We start from the raw sequence: 19,211 nt of genomic DNA, 5'->3' as shown, positions 1-19,211 counted from the left end.
GGGGTGACTAGCCTGGAGTACAATCTCTTGTTCCCTGTTCCAGCCTTGATTTGGCTCATTCTGTGATTCCCTAACATGTCATTTGTTCTCTGTCACCTGATTAACTGCTAAACACTCACTCATTGTGTGCTTCATTGATCATAAGCCAAGAACTTTTGGCAGCTCTGGGGAACATGATCTCAGCGTGCTTCCTGGTCAGTGTTGGGCAACCAGGAGTTGTTAGTTGGGGTGAAAATTTGGATCCAGAAGCCAGGGCACACGCCAGAGGCCAGAGATGTGGTAATTGAGCAGCTGACATGTGAAATGCAGCTATCCAGACTCAGTCAATAGGGCAGGAGTTAGAAATAGAATAGGCACGTGACTTTGAAAGATTATGATTGGTAACTTTGAACTTTGTGCATATAAAATACAGTTAACATTTGAACAATGTGGCTTCAGGGGTTCTGGTCCATCCCACAGTCAAATCCACATATAACTTTTGACTCCCCTAAAACTTAACTACAAATAGCCTATTATTGACAGGAAGATTTTCTAATAATGTAAACAGTTGATTAACACATATTTTGTACACTATTATATACTATAGACTTAAAATAAGTTGGATAAAAAATGTTATTAAGACAATTATAAGAAAAATACATTTAGAGTATAGTATTGTATCCAAAAAATCCATGCAGTTCTTTTTTTTTTTTAAGATTTTATTTATGCATTTGACAGAGCACAAGCAGGAGGAGAGGAGGGAGAGGCAGAGGGAGAGGCAGAGGGAGAGGCAACCTCCCCTCAGAAAAGGAGGCTGATGTGGGATTCCATCCCAGGACCCTGAGTTCATGACCTGAACCCAAGGCAGACACTTAACCGACTGAGCCACCCAAGCATCCCAAAATCCGTGCAGTTCAAATCCGTGTTTTTCAAGGGTTAACTGTAATTCTGTTTTGCTGAGAGGATAAGAGTTATCAACTTATTCATCAAAGTGCTCACTACACCATGCAGAAATCTCCCCGTAACTTCTCCCTATTGGTTCTAGCCATATCTTTTTGCATAAAATACACCTAAAATTACATTCTCCTTTGCTATATTGTCTTCTCCATGGTCTCCAAAAGCTGACATTCTTCAGGGCTTAGCCCTTGGCTACCTTCTACATTTATTCCCTATGTGGTCTTATGTGACTCCTTGCTTTAAATGCCTCCTGTTCTCCCAGATTTATTTTTAATCTGTATCTCTCCTATGAGCTCCAGGCTCATATCTATGGCTGCCTATTCAACATTTATTTGAAAGTCTAATAAACATTTCAAACTTACCATGGCTGAAATAGAACTCTTGGACTCTCCTCCCCAAATGTGTTCCTGCCCTCCTTCTTCTTCAGCTCAGTAAATGGTCCACACAGTTGCTTAGGCCAAAAATTAGAGGCCATCTTGAGTTTTCTCTTTCCTTCTGAACCCATTTCCAGCCCATCAATAAGGATTATTATATATTCTCCTTTCAACATAATCCTTAAATACCCCTGTATTGCCGCTACCCACTACTTCCTGATATAATACAACCTATCATCATTACAAGTTACCTGGATGATAGCAACAGACTTGTAACTGACCTTCCTTATCTCCTCCTTGCACCTCTCCAGTCAGTTCTCCATACAGGAACAAAAGTGTTTTTTGAAAACTGTTTAACAGTTCCTGTCACTTTCCTATTCAGAACCCTTGAGTGACTACCCATCACACTCAGGATAAAACCCCAAGTCTTACCATGTTCTACCAGACCCTGTATGTTCTGCCTGCTGACTTTATCTCCTACCATTCTCTGTCTTGCTCACACTGCTCCAGCCACAGTTGCCCTTTTGCAATTCCTTAAATTCTCCAAGGCCCCTGGAATCAACTAAATCCCTCTTACTCTTACTCCTCATTCCAACCAGCTCAGACTCCAGTCTGATAGCAGCGGAGGTGGATTTAGAGAGAACAAATGTACATCCCCAAGGCTCTCTAGCGTATGTAGTAAGTGAGGTTACACTAGAAATTTTGCAACTTTATTATTCCAAGTTTCTGTCATTTGCATTGCTTTCAAGTGGAAGAGGACTTGGAGATTCAGAGCAACAGAAAGACATAGATAGAATCAGTGGGAGAAGTCACAGAATTTCTGCTTAGTGTAATGAGCACTATAATGAATAAGCTGGCAACAGTTACATTTACTTGCGGATAAACTGGGCTCCTTCACTGGACAGTGAGTTCTCCAGCACTGGCAGCGTATGTATCTTTGAGGCTGATCAGGTTGGGGCTCCACAAGTTGTGGAGGAAAAATGTGCTGGAGTGAAGGGTCAGAGAATTGATTTTTAGATCTAACTCAGATTATATAAGTTTTTAGAATCTTTTTTTTTTTTTTTCTTCAGGGCACTCTTTCCAAGTCTTCCTCAGATTTATTCTCCTGTATTTGTATTGGAATCTTTCACCAATAAAGGGTAAAAGTTTCCAATATTTGAAGAGAAAGAAGAGCTGCTTTTAGGGTTGACTCCAATGAGATTGCTCAAGTCCCCATCTAAAGGAAATTACTTTGAGAAGTTTTTCTTTCTTCCATTTTTTATTTAGATTTTATTTTGATTAATTTTTACAATCAAAATTAATTAAATTATTTATTAATTAATTAATAAGCAATACATACATACACAAATTCCCTGGTAGGTTTTACTTGTTAAACGAAAAGTTCACTGAATTGCAGAAGTAGAGAGAATAATATGTGGTAATGTCTTTTTTTTTTTTTTTTTTTGTGGAAATAGCCTTTTGATTAAAGTTTACTAGAAATGGAAAATTCACCTCATAGTTTCCCTTACATCAGAAGCCTTTGAGAATTAGTGATCATGTTTGAATGTTTCCTTGAGGGTGATGTAGCCATTCCCTTATCTTCTCTTACAAAGGCAGAAGTAGGATTTTGTAGTAGAGAACTTTGTTATAAGTGCTTTTAGTTAGACCTGGATAATGCTATTCATGCAAATCCAAGTTGCTTATAACCCCTGAACTGTGGAATTTGGAATCAGTGATATAAGAAAGAATAATTTTCAGGATCTCTGGATACTGAAGTACTTTATATTTGATTGCTTTTGGTAGCTAGGACCCAAATAATAGGATAGCACTAGAAGTTGCCTCCAGCCTGGCAGCTTCGTGTAGCACCAGGGCCTGCCCCAACCAGCATGGTGCTTGGCAGATCAATATGAAATCAGCAGTGTGATCAATATGAAATCAATATGAAATCAGCAGTATACGAATATACGGTTCTAAGGAAGGCCTGAACTCCTTACCCTGCTTTCACCTTGAATCTCCTCTTATTTCTCAATTTTTTCTGGGTTTCTGACTTTGCTGCCTCCTTTCCCATTATATCTATCTCTGTCTTTTAGGTTTGACTGCTCCTTCTTCATGATTACTATGTCGACTTTGCCCAAACAAAACTGCTCCTCTGATTCAAAACATTCAGTTCGGATTATCTCCTGTATTGATATTCCTGTCTTGACTCGAGCCAGGGATTCTCCTGGAGGAGAGAACTGATAGCAGTACCTCCTCAACTATAAAGGTAACATGAGCATTACATACGTGTCATGGTTCTTGACCACTTGCACCTGGCAATTAAGATTAATTTTTGTATCTGGCCTTAGCAGAAGACTGACATATCCACATTTCTTTTAAAACTAATAATGAAGTACTAAAGAAAGAAAAGGAAGAAGCAGTTCTTAAATGTAATGCACTTTTTTCTGTCAAACTCATCTACTTAGGACAGATCCAAGAATCAAGGATAAGAAGAAAGAGGCTTTTAAACTACATATAGATGATGTTTGAAAATTCAGACCTTAAAAATACATCAGGTTCACTTAGAGCCTCTTTATTTACTAATTTTTCCTCCTAATTGCAAACACATATGTTTTCTAAATGCTTTATCTGTCTTTACTTAACTTATCCTCATAGCAATCCTGTGAGGCTATTATAACCCCCATTTAACATCTGAGGAAACTGTCTTGGACAGGTTACATCATTGCCCATAGTTACATGGCTAGTTTTGTCAGAGCTGGGATTCAAGTTCATGTGTATAGCCACTTTTTATCTTGATCTGTGAATTTTCTTAACTCATAATTCTAGGAAGCCCAGTTAAGTGGTTTCTCAGACCAAGCAGCTTAGAAGTTTCAAATTTGAAAGAAAACATAATGACCTAGGATTCCCAATTTAATGTATTCCTTTTAATAAGATAATTACTCAAGAACATAAATACATGTACAGTGGATTTCTATGATAATGTTATCATAGAAAAATAGTTATTATGGCAGAATAATTGAAAATAATACAGAACTTCAATAATAGAAGAAATAGATAAACTAGGGCACTGCTTTTGAAACTTTAATGTATATATGAATCACATGGAGACCTTATTAAAATGAAATTTTGATTAAGTCTGGGGAGGACAAGATTTTACATTTCTAACAAGTTTCCAGAGAATGCTGATACTGATTTATGGACCCCACTCTGTGTAGCAAGGAATTTCAGTACCTTCCTATTATGTTTGTTAAGAACAGGCCTGGGACTAAAGAGAGGTAGGTGCCTCACTCATCTCTCCTTAGTTCCATCCCTGGATAAGGATCATGTTTTTAAAGACTATTCAATGACTCTTAGTTATTCTTATAACATAATGAGAGAAAATTCAAAAATGAAATTTGCACTATTACTCAATTTGACTTAAAAAAGATATAAACTGGGTTTATGACAGCCTAGCTTTGGAGGAAACATTTGCTTCCTGCCACCCACATGTCTGTCTTCAGTCTCCCCCCCAAATCTCATTTTTTCCCTCAGTAAACATGTAAAGTATTTAATGGTATAGTGGGGGCTTTAGTCAGGGCATCTTCCAAAACAAATAGTAAAGGGCAAATATTTTTAAGAAAAAGGGTAGAGAAATAAATACGTTTTTTATGCAGAATTACGGTTTAGAGTAGAGAATCCTACTTTTTAATATTTATTGATTTGCTGCTTTTTAAGCATAAGTTTACTGAGAAGCAAAATCTGTGCTTTTTCTGTATTCTAAACAATGTGTGTATGTGTGTGTGTGTGTGTGTGTGTTTATATAAATAAACACCCTTTACATTGCTGCCTCCTTTTTAGTAAGGTAGGCCAAGCAGGTTTTTAAAGGATGGTTTTCCTTTCAACCTTTAAAATTCAGTAACCTGAATCTAGAAATGAAGTGTCTTTCACTATGGAGCAGGGAAGGAAGTAAAAAGGAGGCAAGATAGGAAAGTCTGATATATTTAAAATCTCATTCTCCTGGAGAAGGGGATGTTCGGCACAGAAAGAATTCCTGAAATCTGCATAGGGGTGTTCTTGAGGATTTGGCTGAACATCACACTGTGCATTTAATTTGAAACCCCTAGAAGTTGGCAAGGATAACTTGTAAAGAATGAAAACTTATCAGTTCTTCCTGAGAATGAGCCCTAGAATAAAGGTTCCTCTACATAAGTTCTAAAAGGGCTTAAAACCAAGCCTCAAAAGAATCTTGTTAATCTGCAGGTAACTTTACTTTCTGGCAGTTTAACACTCTTTAAATTAATACAAAAAAATCTAGCACTCAGCAACATAAAATTCAAGTAAATTCTATCTAGTTAAGCCTTACTTGATAAACAAAGGAGCAAGAGAAAAGTCTCAGAACAAGGACACAATAAAAATAGATCCTCAAATGGCAGAGATGGTACAATTAGCAGACAAGTACAGTGAAGCAGCTATTGGAAATATGGCCCATATAAATAAACATAATGAGAATTTGAATATCTAGAGATTTAAAAATGCAGTAACTGGGTGGGATTAAGTGCAGATTAGATCCTTTGGGAGAAAAGGCCTGTGAACTTGAAAATGGCGAGAATTCATCCACAGGATAGAAAAAGGACTGAAAAAGATGAAAGTAATTTGGTGCCCTATAAGATAAATAACTATGAGTCTAACATAAGTGTAAGTGGAGTCTCAGAATTTTGGGGGGAGGGCAAGAGAGAAAAAAAATTTAAATAAATAATGGCTGAAATTACCCCAATTTGAAGTAAGCTCTAAACCCATAGGTCCAAAAAATTAAACAGACCCCAGGCAAGATACATACATCCCAAGGCGCAGCATAAGAAAATTGCTGAAAATCAGTGATAATGAAAAAATTTTAAAAGCTGTCAGAGGGGGAAAGAAATACATTGCATACAAAGGAATACAGTTAAGAATTTAGACAGCAGACTTAAAGGAAACTATTCAAACCAGAATGCAGTTTAATAGCATTTTTTAAGTGCTAAGAGATTGTCAACCTAGTATTCCATAGCTAACAAAAATATTTTAGGACGTTAAGGAGGAAAAAACATAAGAGAGGAAGAGCTTTTTTAGACAAAAATTAAGACAACTTATGGCCAGCAGACTTATGTTATAAGAAATATTAAAGGAATTTCTTTAAGCAAAGGGAAATGGTAGCAGATGGAAATTTGGACTAATCAAAGGAATAAAGATTCCTTAAAATGTCTCATATGTCAATAAACATAAAAATTTTTTTCTTTGTATTTTAGTTTTTTTTTTTTAAATGTAACCCTTTGAAGCAAAAAATAATAACAGTGTCTGTCTAGTGGAGTTATAACATGTAAAAGTTAAGTGTGTGACGACAATAGCTCAAAGAATTGGATGGGGAAAGGAATCATATTATTGTAATAGTCTTAGACATGAAGGTGTAATGTGTTTTGAAGGTAGAGAGCATCCCCTTAAAAGGTTGGAAAAACAGAGTTTTAACTAATAAGAAACCATTGGTGAATATGAAATGAACTCCTAGAAAAAAAAATCCAAAAGAAGATGAAAAAAAAAAAAAAAAGGGAAAAAGGAACAAAGAACAGAAGGGACAAATAGAAAACCTGCAACAAGATGGTAGAGCTATATACAACCATGTCAGTAATCACATTAAATGTAGATGATGTACTCTAATTAGAAGGCAAAGATAGTCAGATTGAATAAAAAAGGAAGAGTAAACTCTATGTTGTTCTCAAGAAACTCTTGAAATAAGTTAGAAAAAAGTTGGAAAAATATATACAATGTGAGTCCTAGGTAACAGAAAACTGGAGTGGCTATATTAATATCAGAGTGGGCTTCAGAACAAATGATGTTAATAAGGTTAAAAAAGGACACTTCATAATGATAAATAGATCAATATTTCAAGATGAAATAATAACTTTAAATGCAGCCAATATGCTACATTGTCAAAATACATGAAGCAGAAACCAATAGAGCTGAAAGAATACATTGAGAAATCTATTATAATTGGACATTTTAGCACTGATAAAAGTAATTGATGGGACAAGTACAAAGAATATCAGGAAAGATATAGATTTGTGTATAACAACACTAAACTAATGTAATTTGATTAGTATTTATGAAACATTTCACTCAAGAAGAGCAGAGTTTATATTCTTTTCAAGTGCATGTGGAACGTTCATCAACATAGACCACCACCTGCTAATATATAAAACAAGTCTCATTAACTTTAAAGTACTGGAAGTTATGCATAGTATGTCCCCTGACCCCAACAATTAAGTTAGAAATGAGTATCAGAAAGGTATCTGAAAAATCCTCAATATTTGTAATTACACCAAATGCTTCTAACACATTGGTTAAAAAAATAATAATAAAACAGGGAAATTAAAAGTTGTCTTGAAGTGAATCAGAATGAAAACACATAAAAATCCGTGAGGTTTAGCTGAAGCAGTGCTCAAATATTTAACTTTAAATACGTGTATTAGAAAAGAAGAAAGGGATAAAATAAGTGATCTAAATATCCACCTTAAGAAGCCAGAAAAAGAAGAGCAAATTAAAGCCAAAGTAAGTAGAAGGAAGGAACTAATCAACAAGAACAGAAATCGAAGAAATGATCAAGGAAACCAAAAGCAGGCTTTTTGAAAAGATGAATGAACCTGTAGGTAGTCTAATCAAGAAAAATAAAGAAGGAGGAAAACACATGTTAGTAAGTAAAATATCAGGATTGAAAGAAGGGATGTCATTACATATTCTACAGAAATTAATAGCATATAGAAGAAATATCATTTAGAAATAAGTTTGACAACAGTGATGAAACAGATAAATTCCTTGGAAGACACACATTACTGAAATTTGACTCTAGAAGAAATAAAATTAGGGTAGTACCATATCTTAAAGAAGTTATATCCTTAGTTAAAACCCTTTCCATACAAACAAAGCAAACCAGAAACAAAAACCGAAAGAATTCCAGTCCTATAACTGGATGTTATAATGTTGTAACTGATGAATTCCATCAAACATTTAAAGGAGAAATAATTCAGAAAATAGAGAAAGAAGGAACACATCCCAACTCATTTTAGGACATCAGCATTATGTTGATATCAATCAAGGTACAGATATTACAAGAAAACTATGAATAAATATCCTCATGAACATACAAGAAAAGTTTTTTAAAGATTAGTAAATTAAATCCAGCAGTATATAAAAACATGGGTTTTTCCTGGGTGTGCAAGCTTGGTTTAAATTTAGGATATCCCCCAGTGTAAGTAATCACTTTAACAGGAAAAATGGGAAAAAGCTATACAGTACTGTAAATAGTTGTAGAGAAAACAATGGACTAAATTCAAGAGCCATTCATAAAAGGAATCTCTTGAGAAACTAAAAACAGGAGGGAACTTTCTCAACTTGAGAAAAGACATCTACGTATAATCTCTAGCTAAAATCTCATTAATATCACAAGTTAGAATGCTTTCCCCCTAAGATAAGAAACAAGGCAAGTATGCCTACTCCCCTCCTTATGTCTGTCTAGCACTGTGATGGAGACCCCAGCCAGTGTCATAGGCAATAAAAAGAAAGAAATGGCATACAGATTGCCAAGGTATACATAAAACATCTTCATTTGCACGTGACATGGTCATGTATAGAGAAAATGCTGAGCAATCTCTCAAAAGCCACTAGAATTTGTAATTGAATTTTAGCAAGATTATAGGACACAAAGTAGATCTACAAAATCAGTTGTATGTGTATATACTAGCAATGAAAAATTGGAAATTGAGATTTTAAATCTGTATGGAAATACAAAGGACCTAGAAAAGTTAAAAAAAAAAGACTAACAAGAACAGAATTGGAAGTTTCAAAACTTCCTCTACTTTTTAAAAAATTTATTTATTTGAGAGAGAGAGAATCTCAAGCATATTCCCTGCTGAGTGCAGATCCTGATACAGGGCTCAATCCCATGACCCATGAGATCATGACCTTATCCAAAATCAAGAGTTGGATGCTCAACAGATCAAGCCACCCAGGTGCCTCAAGACTTTCTCTACATTTTAAAGCTTCCTCTTTAAAGCCACAGTGATCAAAGCAGTGTTGGTTTAAAGTAGACATGTTGGGATGCCTGGGTGGCTCAGTTGGTTCAGCAGCTGCCTTCGGCTCAGGTCATGATCCCAGCGTCCTGGGATCGAGTCCCACATCGGGCTCCTTGCTCAGCAGGGAGCCTGCTTCTCCCTCTGCCTCTGCTGCCATTCCGTCTGCCTGTGCTCGCTCTCTCCCTCTCTCTCTCTGACAAATAAATAAAATCTTTAAAAAAAAAAAAAGATAAAAAAAAAATAAATAAAGTAGACATGTTTATCAATGGGATAGAATAGAGAATCCAGAAACAAACCCACACTATATAGTCAATTGATTTTTGATAATTATGCCAAGGTAATTAAATGGAGAAAAGATAGTCTTTTCAACATGTACTAGAACACCTGGATATCCAAATTTTTTAAAAAAATTAACCTCAACTGTTATTCTTCATATATAAAAATATCTTGAAAAGAATCATGGATCTTAAACTGACTGAAACTGATTGAAACTGAAACTATAAAACTTTAAGAAAAAAATTACAGAAAATATTCGTGAAGTTGGGATAGGCAGAGATATCTTAGGACACAAAAAGCATGAATGATAAAAGAAAAATTGACAAATGGGACTCTATCAAAATTTAAAACTTCTATTCTTTGAAAGATATCATTAAGAAAATGGAAAGGTAGCTTTTAAACAGCGAGAACGTATGCACTATATATATATACATATATATATGTATATATATATATCTGACAAATGACTTGTGACCAGAATATATAAAGAACTTTTATAGCCCATTAATAATAAGGCAACCCAGTTAAAAAAATATGCACAAGAAAATAATGAATGGCTGGTGCAGCACAGGAAAAGAGATTCAATATCATTAAACCGCAGAAAAAAACCCAAATCAATACAATGAGATACCACTATGTATTTGTCATAATAGCTAAAATTAAAAATTAAAAAAGAGCACCTGTTAGCTGAGATGTAGACCAGTTGGACTTTTCATATATTTTGCCATGGGGAAAGTGAAATGATAAAACTATTTTAGAAAACACTTAGGTAGTACAAGGTAAATATTATTGCCATAAGATGCAACAATTTTACTCCTAAATATTTACTCCAAAGAAATGAAAGTCGGTTTACATACACACCTGCACATGAATGTTCATAGCAGCTTTATTCATAATAGCTGCAAGCTAGGACCATCAACTAGTGACTAGATAAACATACTGTGGTATATCCATGCAGTGGAACATTTCTTGGCAATAAAAGGGGCTAAAGAACACACAGCATGAATGACTCTCAGAAACATTATGCTGAGTTAAATAAGCCGGACACAAAAGAATCCAAATTCTATGATTCCATTTACTGCCTTGGATTACTACATCAGAAATGTTAGAAAAGGCAAATTTAATCATTAGTGATAATAAGCAGACAAGTTGTTGCCTGCAGCTGAGAGTTCAGTGTAATTGACTTGTATTGGGTATGAGAAAACTTTTGGCACGAGTGTGTTCTGATGGTGATTATAGGGACATATGGATATACATTTGTAAAATGCATTGAAATATGCATGAAAATGCACATATTTTCTGTATATAAACTGTAGTTTAATAATGTTTTATTTTTTTAAGATTATTTATTTATATGAGAGAGAGTGTGAGCAGGGAGAGGGACTAGAAGGGGAGGGAGAGGAGGGGGGAAGAATCCCAAGCAGACTCTGTGCTGAGTGCAGAGCCCTTTGCTGGCTTGATTTCATGACCCTGAGATCATGGCCTGAGCTGAAACCAAGAGTCAGATGCTTAACTGACTGAGCCACCCAGGCAGCCCTAGTAATGTTGTCTTAAAAAGCATTCCACAAATATTGAAAGTTATTTAACTAGCAAAAGATTAACTCTGTCTAATAGTAGAAGACCTCTGTATAAGACTGATACTGAGTCAACCTGAAAAGTCTGTTCAGGTTGTTTCTATACAATAGAAACAATAATACATGAATTAAATATCCTTAAGCAAGGAAAGAGAATAAATGAATTCTCGGTATACTTTCTAGCCTGTGATTTGATATTGGAATAGGACCCGAGCATCCTTCGATTTCACTGATGTACTTTTCTCTCTTCTTAAATTGATATTTGGTAGTGTCCTTGGCACTAAGATGAATCCAGCTAAAATGAAGTGATTACACAGAATTCATTCTGGGTTTTGTTTTATTATTCTTTTGCATTTTTCTAATCAGAATATGTACATAATAACTCCAGTGTCTCTTAGAATCTATTCTTCATTTTAGAAACAGGACCTCTAGATTTTACCTGAGCATATATATGGCCGTCCACCTAGACACTACATTGTTCTGCTTTTCTTGCAGCAGGGTATGACTTTGTGGCTAATAATAGTTAAAAGATGATTGTATAAGGTAAACCCCTTCAAAACAAGCCACATGTCCTAGACTTTCTCTTTTCCCTTTCTGCTTGGCTGGCATGTTATATCAGGTGTAGCAACCATCTTAGGTCCAGAGCTGGAGGTCCTGTAAAGGATAATAGAGCCAGTGTAGGTCCATGGTGATCTTGTACAGCATACCTTTCCATGTCACCCAATATTATAACATGAGAAAGAAGAATTTCTAACGAGCTACTGTATTTTTTTAATTTTTTTTCAAAGATTTATGTATTTTAGAGAGAAAGTGAGCACGAGCAGGAGGGGCAGTGGGAAAAGGAGAGAGATTCTCAAGCAGACTCTGCGCTGAGCACAGAGCCCCACACAAGGCTTGATTTCATGTGACCCTGAGATCACAACCTGAACCAAAACCAAGAGTTGGACACTTAACTGACTGTGCTACCCTAGGCGCCCCTGAATCTCTTTGTTATAGCAGAAAGTTTGTACACTAATTCAAAGGAAAGCATTTAAGAATTCTATTTTTCTCTGTGTACTTTTGGATATATCCAGTATATTTTAGGGGGCAGTCTCAATTAAAATAATTGTTTAAGAGAGTGTTTCTCAAAGTTTAAGTTACTTTTAAACTTTACGTACTAATTATTATTAAATTGATATACAGGTTTTCTTCAACTTACAGTGGGGCTATATCCTGATAAACCCATTGTACATTGAAAGTATCTTAAGTTGACAATGCATTTAGTACATCTAAGCTACCAAACATCATAGTTAGCTCAGCCTACCTTAAACATGTGTGACATTCATATTAGCCTTCTGGGCAAAATCCTCTAACATAAAGACTGTGTTATAATAAAATGTTGAATATCTCATGTAATAAATTGAATGCTCTATTGAAAGTGAAAAACAGAATGGTTGTATGTGTTTTAAGCCTATTGGTCATTTACCCTCATGATTGTGTGGCTGACTGGGAGCTGTGCCTGCTTGGCATCGTGAGAGTTCAGTGTTACTGTTACCAATTTTTCAGTGTTATGTTGTTATCCTGGGAAAAGTCAAAACTCAAAATTTGAGGTACAGTTTCAGCTAGAATTATTTATCTGTTACCAACTTTTCTATAATTTTTTTGTCTAGTCTGTCAGGCTTAAAGATATAAATCATTAATTTATTAATTTTTCCTTATATTTGTATCAGCTTTTGGTTTAGAATGTGTGTTAATGTATTAGTTGCTTTCAACATCTCAATTGATAATTATACTTTTGTCAGAATAATATGCTATGTGCTTTGTATTTTAGCTGACATGAATATTGCTACCTTAGTTTATATTTCCTTATATGTCTTTATACTTATTATATTTGCTCTTTCTTTGTCATGTCTTTTAGATATTTCCTAAAAGTAGAGTATAGCTAGATTTCATTTTTTAACCTAGTGAGAACCTTTTCTTTTAAGGATATTTTAAATCATTTATATTTATTGTCAGAATTGATCTAGTTGGTTTTACTTCATTGATCTTGTTTGAAGATTTCTGTTTTAAATTCTTTTTTGTTTCCATTGTATTTTGTACTTCTTGTTCTTTGATTTAAAGTTTATCTTCATTTAATTTGGTTCTTATTTTTTCAATTTTTGGGAATATCTCCAGTTATTTACTAGTCAGCTTGTTTCTGAGATGTCCCTGTCATTACCATGTAAGTAACACAGGGCATGCAGTCACATTCTCATTGATGTTAGTGTCGTGAGAGAAGCTGTCCTTTCAGTGCTTTGAGTCTCTAATAGACTGTTAGCCTATCTTGAACATTCCTTGTCATGAGAGGGTACCAGCTCCATTCCCTTTCTATAATAAGGAAGCTTGAATATGGAGCTTTCCCATTTTTTTCACATTATGCTTAAAGACTGTTTAGGGGAGTAGGGGCTTAGCACTCAGTCTTATCTTGGAAGCAGTGTGGAAGAAGAAGCCTGTGGCAGTTGCTAGGGGTAATATCTTTAAGAAAATAGTGATGTTGCAAAGTTATTTTTAGAGTTATTTTAATTATTTTCATTCATGTATACATATATATGAATGAATGACAAGACTTCCATTTTGTCATATATATAGATAGATAGATATCCATATCTATCTACCTATCTATCTATCTATCCATCTATCTATTTTTAAAGCAGGTAATTATGTGACTGGACTACCAAGATGTAGGGAGTGAAGTGAAGCTGAGAACCGCCTCTCCGGGATTGCGGGTTATAGTGAAGTCTCTTGCCAAGAGACTCATCTTAGTGTGGTATGTGGATGGCATAAGGGCTGAGGAGACAGGAAGGCCTTTTCCCCCCAGCTTTAGTTCTCTGTTTTTCTTTGTGACCATGGCAAAACACTCAGCTTTTCTGGGCCTCAGGCTACATCTATGAAATGAGGAAGATGACTCTCTGAGATCCTTTCTAACTTTAAAATTCCATGACTGGCCAGAACCCCAAGGATAGCAAAAAAGTTTCCATTTGACAGCAGTTTTATTTTTAATTTCATTAAGCAAAGAAATCAGCTTAATTTCATCTTGCAGAGTCAAGAGGATTAAATCACTTATCTGATTGCTTTGAGTGCAGAGAGTTAGAAGAAGGGATCATATATGACTTGTGTGTTTATGTTCTGACCTAATATTAGGTAAATGACACATGCTGTGCTGGAGATCCCAGTTATAACACGTGGAAGTAGTCTTCTCATAGAATGACTTAGAGGAATGTGAAATCACTCCTTTTCCCTGAGAAAATGTGGAAAGATATTTATCTAGACTCCCAGAAGGTGATTCTAGGATATGTGCTTGTCTTGAGATTGAGGGTGCTGGGACTTGGGCCCACTGGGTGATAATAGTCAGACATGAGACTAAAGGTCACACTGAAGGTCTTTCATTGATGAGCTGAAATCAAAAGTGGTCAAAAGGCCACTGAGTGGTCAAAAGGCCGCTGGCACTGAATTCATGTTTCACAACATCAGCGAGAGGATGCTTCCCAAGCTGGCTTTTTGTCATAAGCTAAGCTGGACATGGTCACAAGCAGGGTGGGCAGATAGAATTTTGAAATAATGAACATGTCACAATGGTAAGAGAGCGAGGAAACAGTGCTGACTGAATAAAATCTATACAGCAGTCAAAGGGTGATTCTTTTTTGAAGAAAGGCTTTGTTCTGGCTCGGTTCTGGAGGCTGAGCCACTGACAAAGGCTTCATCTGGGGCAGCATGGAAAAGATCATGCAAGCAGACATTAGTTGCTTCTCTTCTCTAGTCATCACTTTGCGGACTTTCATTTCTCTCTCTACCAAGAGCTTCTGGGGAAAAAGGAGAATTGTTTCATTTCAGAAAAGTGTTTTATTCTAGTAAATAAAGACATGTCATGAATAAAGCAAGTAAAATACAAATAAGTTAGAAGCTTGGATAAAAAATGCAAGCGATAGGCTTTTATGAAGCGCCGTTGTATGGTAGGCCCATCTAGGGATGTGGAGGTCAACATTCAGTGGTTTCTGTCCTTAAGAACCTAACTGGAGTAAGGCAGACGGATAAATGGTTAGTACATTTTTTTTTTGGTAGAGGAAGACCTTTGTTATTGGTAGTAACAACCAGAATTCTAGACTCTTCTGTGGGACACAGGATTCCTCTTCTCTTCAGCCTATACATAGAAGGGTACTGTATGTCATTATCATATAGAAGGTTATTCACCTTCTGCTGGACTACCTGGGTAAAGAGTTGCAAAACACAGCTTTTTCACAAAGGAATTAATGTCATGGCCATGGACTTTCAAGGTTAAATTGCTAAGACTATGTTTCATTGTTTTTGTAGAGCATCTGCTCTATGCAAGGCTCTGTGCTAGATGTTGAGACTACAAGGTTAGATAGAATCCCTGTTCTTAAGACGTTTATAGTCCAGAAGGAGATGAGTAAATGGATAAGTAGAGCCCAGGGTACATGGAGACATACAGGAAGGAATAAATCATTAGAATGCACAGAAGAGAATGATGCAGGGAACCTTCCATGTGTTCTAATAGAACTAAACAGTCTCAAAGAACCTATTTCTTTAATGGTTGTAGTGAGCTGTGCTAAAGGTTCTTTTTTTTTCTAAGAGCTATACATTTCTGATGTTAGGGATAATAATAACAGCCAAAAAAATTTCACAATGTTTTACTCTGTGTCAGGCACAGTTCTGGTGCTTTATGTATAACCAGTTAAGTAATCCTAACAGTCGTCCTATAAGGTAGGTATTAGTATTAACCTAGAAACTGAGGCACAGAGCACCTGAGTAACTTGACCGATGACAATTGTTATGAAGTAGATCTAGGCCTTGTTTCCAAAGCTGATGTTCTTAACTACTATGTGAAGTTAAGCTGTCTAAAATTAAGAGAGTTGACTACTGGGGGAACCATTGTACATTTTTGTAGGTCCAGCAGCTTAATATTAATGAGTCCACAGCTGAGCATCTAGGAGGAAAAAAAAATGTCAGTACATGTGCTGCTTATTTTCTAGAAATAAAGCTGTATATTATTATTATTATTATTGTTGTTGGAATTGCCCTGTGGCAGCTACAAATGATAACTAGAATACTTTATTTGAAATTATAGGAAAATACCTTTTGATCAAATACTGTTCCCCATTAATTTACAGAAAGGGGCTTTCTTGAATTTTGAATATATCTAAAGAGATTGCATAGCTTCCCACAATTCCTGAATCTCACAGCTCTTTGAGATGGGGATTTCCTATTAAGCCCAGTGTCTCCTGGACAAGGAAGAGGCTACTTTCTCTAGTGTTCATCTATTGAATTGTCGGTCTCTTTTTTACAGCAGTGGAGGCCTTTAATTTATAAGCTGGATTTGTAAATTGAAGGGCCCAGGCTGGCTGGGTCTGTGGTGCATGTGGGTTACCTCCGTGCCTAAACCACAGGAGGCCCACTATTTGCTGCACTGAGGGAGTTAATAAGAGCTTTTGTGACCCAGTTTGCCCACAGTTTATGGGCTCAAATCTAGATGATCTGAAAGAAAAAAGAATGGGATGAAAAAGTCAAAGTTATGGTTGTAAACTAGAAGGAAAGTTAGAATTTTAAAACCAGCACTGGTATGGCACAGAAAAGAATTACAAGTTAAGAAGAACCTAGAAAGAAAGATTTTTAATTAGAGCAGCAGTCAAGACATTTGAGATTGTTATGATGATTTTAAATAGGCAACCCTTTGGCTTTAAAAAGAATCAAGGACTTGACTTTCTGTCTGTAGTTTATTAAATGTAAACAGAAAATTTAAAGAGAAAAGGTAATCTTTTTATGTAAAACTGTTTTGATTTATGGCTTCCTGGACTTTGAAAGACTCCTTACATTGAGTTCTAAAACTTAATAAATATATTTTTTGTGCACCAGCTGGTATTTTTAATATACCAATTAGGAGTATCATTAGGAAGATTATTGAAAGCAGTATGTAATATAAAACTTAGATGATAATCCTAAAGAAAATGAGGTTTCAGACATCGTTTGGATACATTTCCTAAAAATAGAAGTAAGCTTTTCATGTACTACTGAAATCAACTATAGGAATGAAGATAAGATTTTATGTAAAGATATTTTCTATTTTGCTTTTTAAAAAATTAATTTTATTACCTATCAAAGTTCCCTTTGACCACCCCCCATCCTCCCAGAGGTCATCATTTTGTCATTCATTCATCCAAAAAGTTTTTTTGAATATTTATAGGCATATGTTTGTATACATAGAACGGATGTTTATGTTTTGCGTAGATTTTAAAAAAAACAACCCGCAGAATATATTGTTTGCTTGTTCATTTTAAATATGGCCTTCTGTCATGTTTTGTTTTTAGTTCTTCAGTTTTTTAATTCTTTTAATTCTTCAGTTTCTTAATTCTTCAATGTTACTAATTATAGCTGACATTTATTGAGTAGTTACTCTGTGCTAGATGAAATATTTAGCATTTTTCATATAATTTAGCTTAATAATCTTTATAATAAGCTTCAGAAGTGAGTAAAAATAGTTGGTTTTGTAGGAATACATTTTTACCTTCATTATACCTCACATTTACATTAAATTACTAATGCCAGTAGTTTATCAGTCTTTAATAAGGCTTCAGAAATAAACGTGAGGAATATTCTGTACAAGTTGGTAAGAAAATAACTTTTAGTTCTGTTAGTTTTGTTACTCTTGCACAGTCAGCCTTTCACTACCAAGTCCCCAGAGGGGGTGTTTTTGCTAAGCCAGAAGGAGGGAAATGTGAGGGGAACTCCTGCTCACCTTTTAGGAATGCAGAGGTAATTTTTGTCATATTTGACTCATTCTCAGTAAAGAACAGACAACCCCAGACATTCCTCACTAGTTAATGGTTTTAAAAGTCCTTGCCTGTGACGATATCCTTATTTTGGGGAAAGTTGTAGGTTACAAGACCTAAGTGACAGGAGGTTTGTTTTTGGAAGATGCTTCTTTCTGTGCCCTTAGTCATTCTGGTATGAGGAACAGAGAGAGGTTGCTGCAGTGGGAGCTTGGACAATTTTTTTTTTTTTTTTTAAATGGGAATTGGTAGAAAGGGAGTGATAGTGAGTGGATTGAAAGGGAAAAAAAGTTTGTGTTTATTATGTCTTCTCTGATTTTGGAGTTTGGAGGAAATTTTCAGAATTTCATGACAAAATAAAGCCTTTAATGAATGAGATAGCTTTTTAGAAAGATTTGAATCTCATCTCTGCTATTTAACTAGCTGGGTGATCTCGAAAAAGCCACTTTCTGCTGTTTGAATCAAATGATAATAACATCTGCTTTATAAAGTTGTAGGGTTGAAATTATATAAAATGTTTTATATATTGGGAAGTACTGTACAAATGTGCAAATATTAGGTGACAGTCTATTTTTATTATCATAACTCTTGTCAAGGCTGTCTACAGTTTGCCTCTTTTAACTATATTGCCTCTGTACTGAAGATTTAACCTCCTTGTTGCTTCTATCCTTTATTACTTGCAAGAGAGTACTATATTAGGGCTCTCTTATTTTACAGATAGAAGAAGCGGCCTTACTGCTGAATCATTTAACAAATATCGAAGGCCTAATATGTATCAGTCAGCATTTCTTTAGGCCCAGTTTAAGAACTGAAAAGATCATTGACAGTAACTCAAAAGAGGAGATATGCTGAAAGTCCCAGTAATCTTCATTTCATTGTCATTATACATTCATGTTCACAGACATTTTTGATCTTTTGTCTTCAAGATAAAAGTAAGCAAATATAAATTAACATCTGTGTATTTAAAAAAGTGTAATTCTGTTGTAGTGCAACATTGTTTGAAAAAAACAATCAAATTATCTTGCTGTGGTTTCTTTTTGGTTATAATACTTAAATTATTTTGAGATCCCAAAGAACATTCAGTGGGGATATGAAGTGTTTATGTTTATCAGAACAAGACTTGGGTGAATGGTGGTTAAGAAGTGCTAAGAGTAAGTTCTTGTTTCCAGATGGGGAGGTGGTTACACTGAGTTTCTA

General features: G+C 35.3%; 1 protein-coding gene across 10 annotated transcripts in view; it reads left to right on the top strand.

The window, feature by feature from the left end:
- Nucleotides 1–19,211, top strand: part of ZNF438 (zinc finger protein 438) — a 185,465-nt gene that overhangs the window by 39,367 nt on the left and 126,887 nt on the right. For 3 of the 10 annotated variants that reach the window (XM_059184193.1, XM_059184188.1, XM_059184191.1), the window contains one exon: nucleotides 3,380–3,552. The exons of the other annotated variants lie outside the window; for them this stretch is intronic. The gene's annotated coding sequence lies outside the window, so the exon portion shown is untranslated. The remainder of the gene's footprint in view (nucleotides 1–3,379; nucleotides 3,553–19,211) is intronic. 10 annotated transcript variants of the gene reach the window in all.

The sequence above is a fragment of the Mustela lutreola genome, chromosome 8 (assembly GCF_030435805.1).
Source record: "Mustela lutreola isolate mMusLut2 chromosome 8, mMusLut2.pri, whole genome shotgun sequence".
NCBI classification, from domain to species: Eukaryota; Metazoa; Chordata; class Mammalia; order Carnivora; family Mustelidae; genus Mustela; species Mustela lutreola.
Note: the sequence above shows the minus strand (reverse complement) of the source record. Positions and strands in the feature narration are given on the sequence as shown.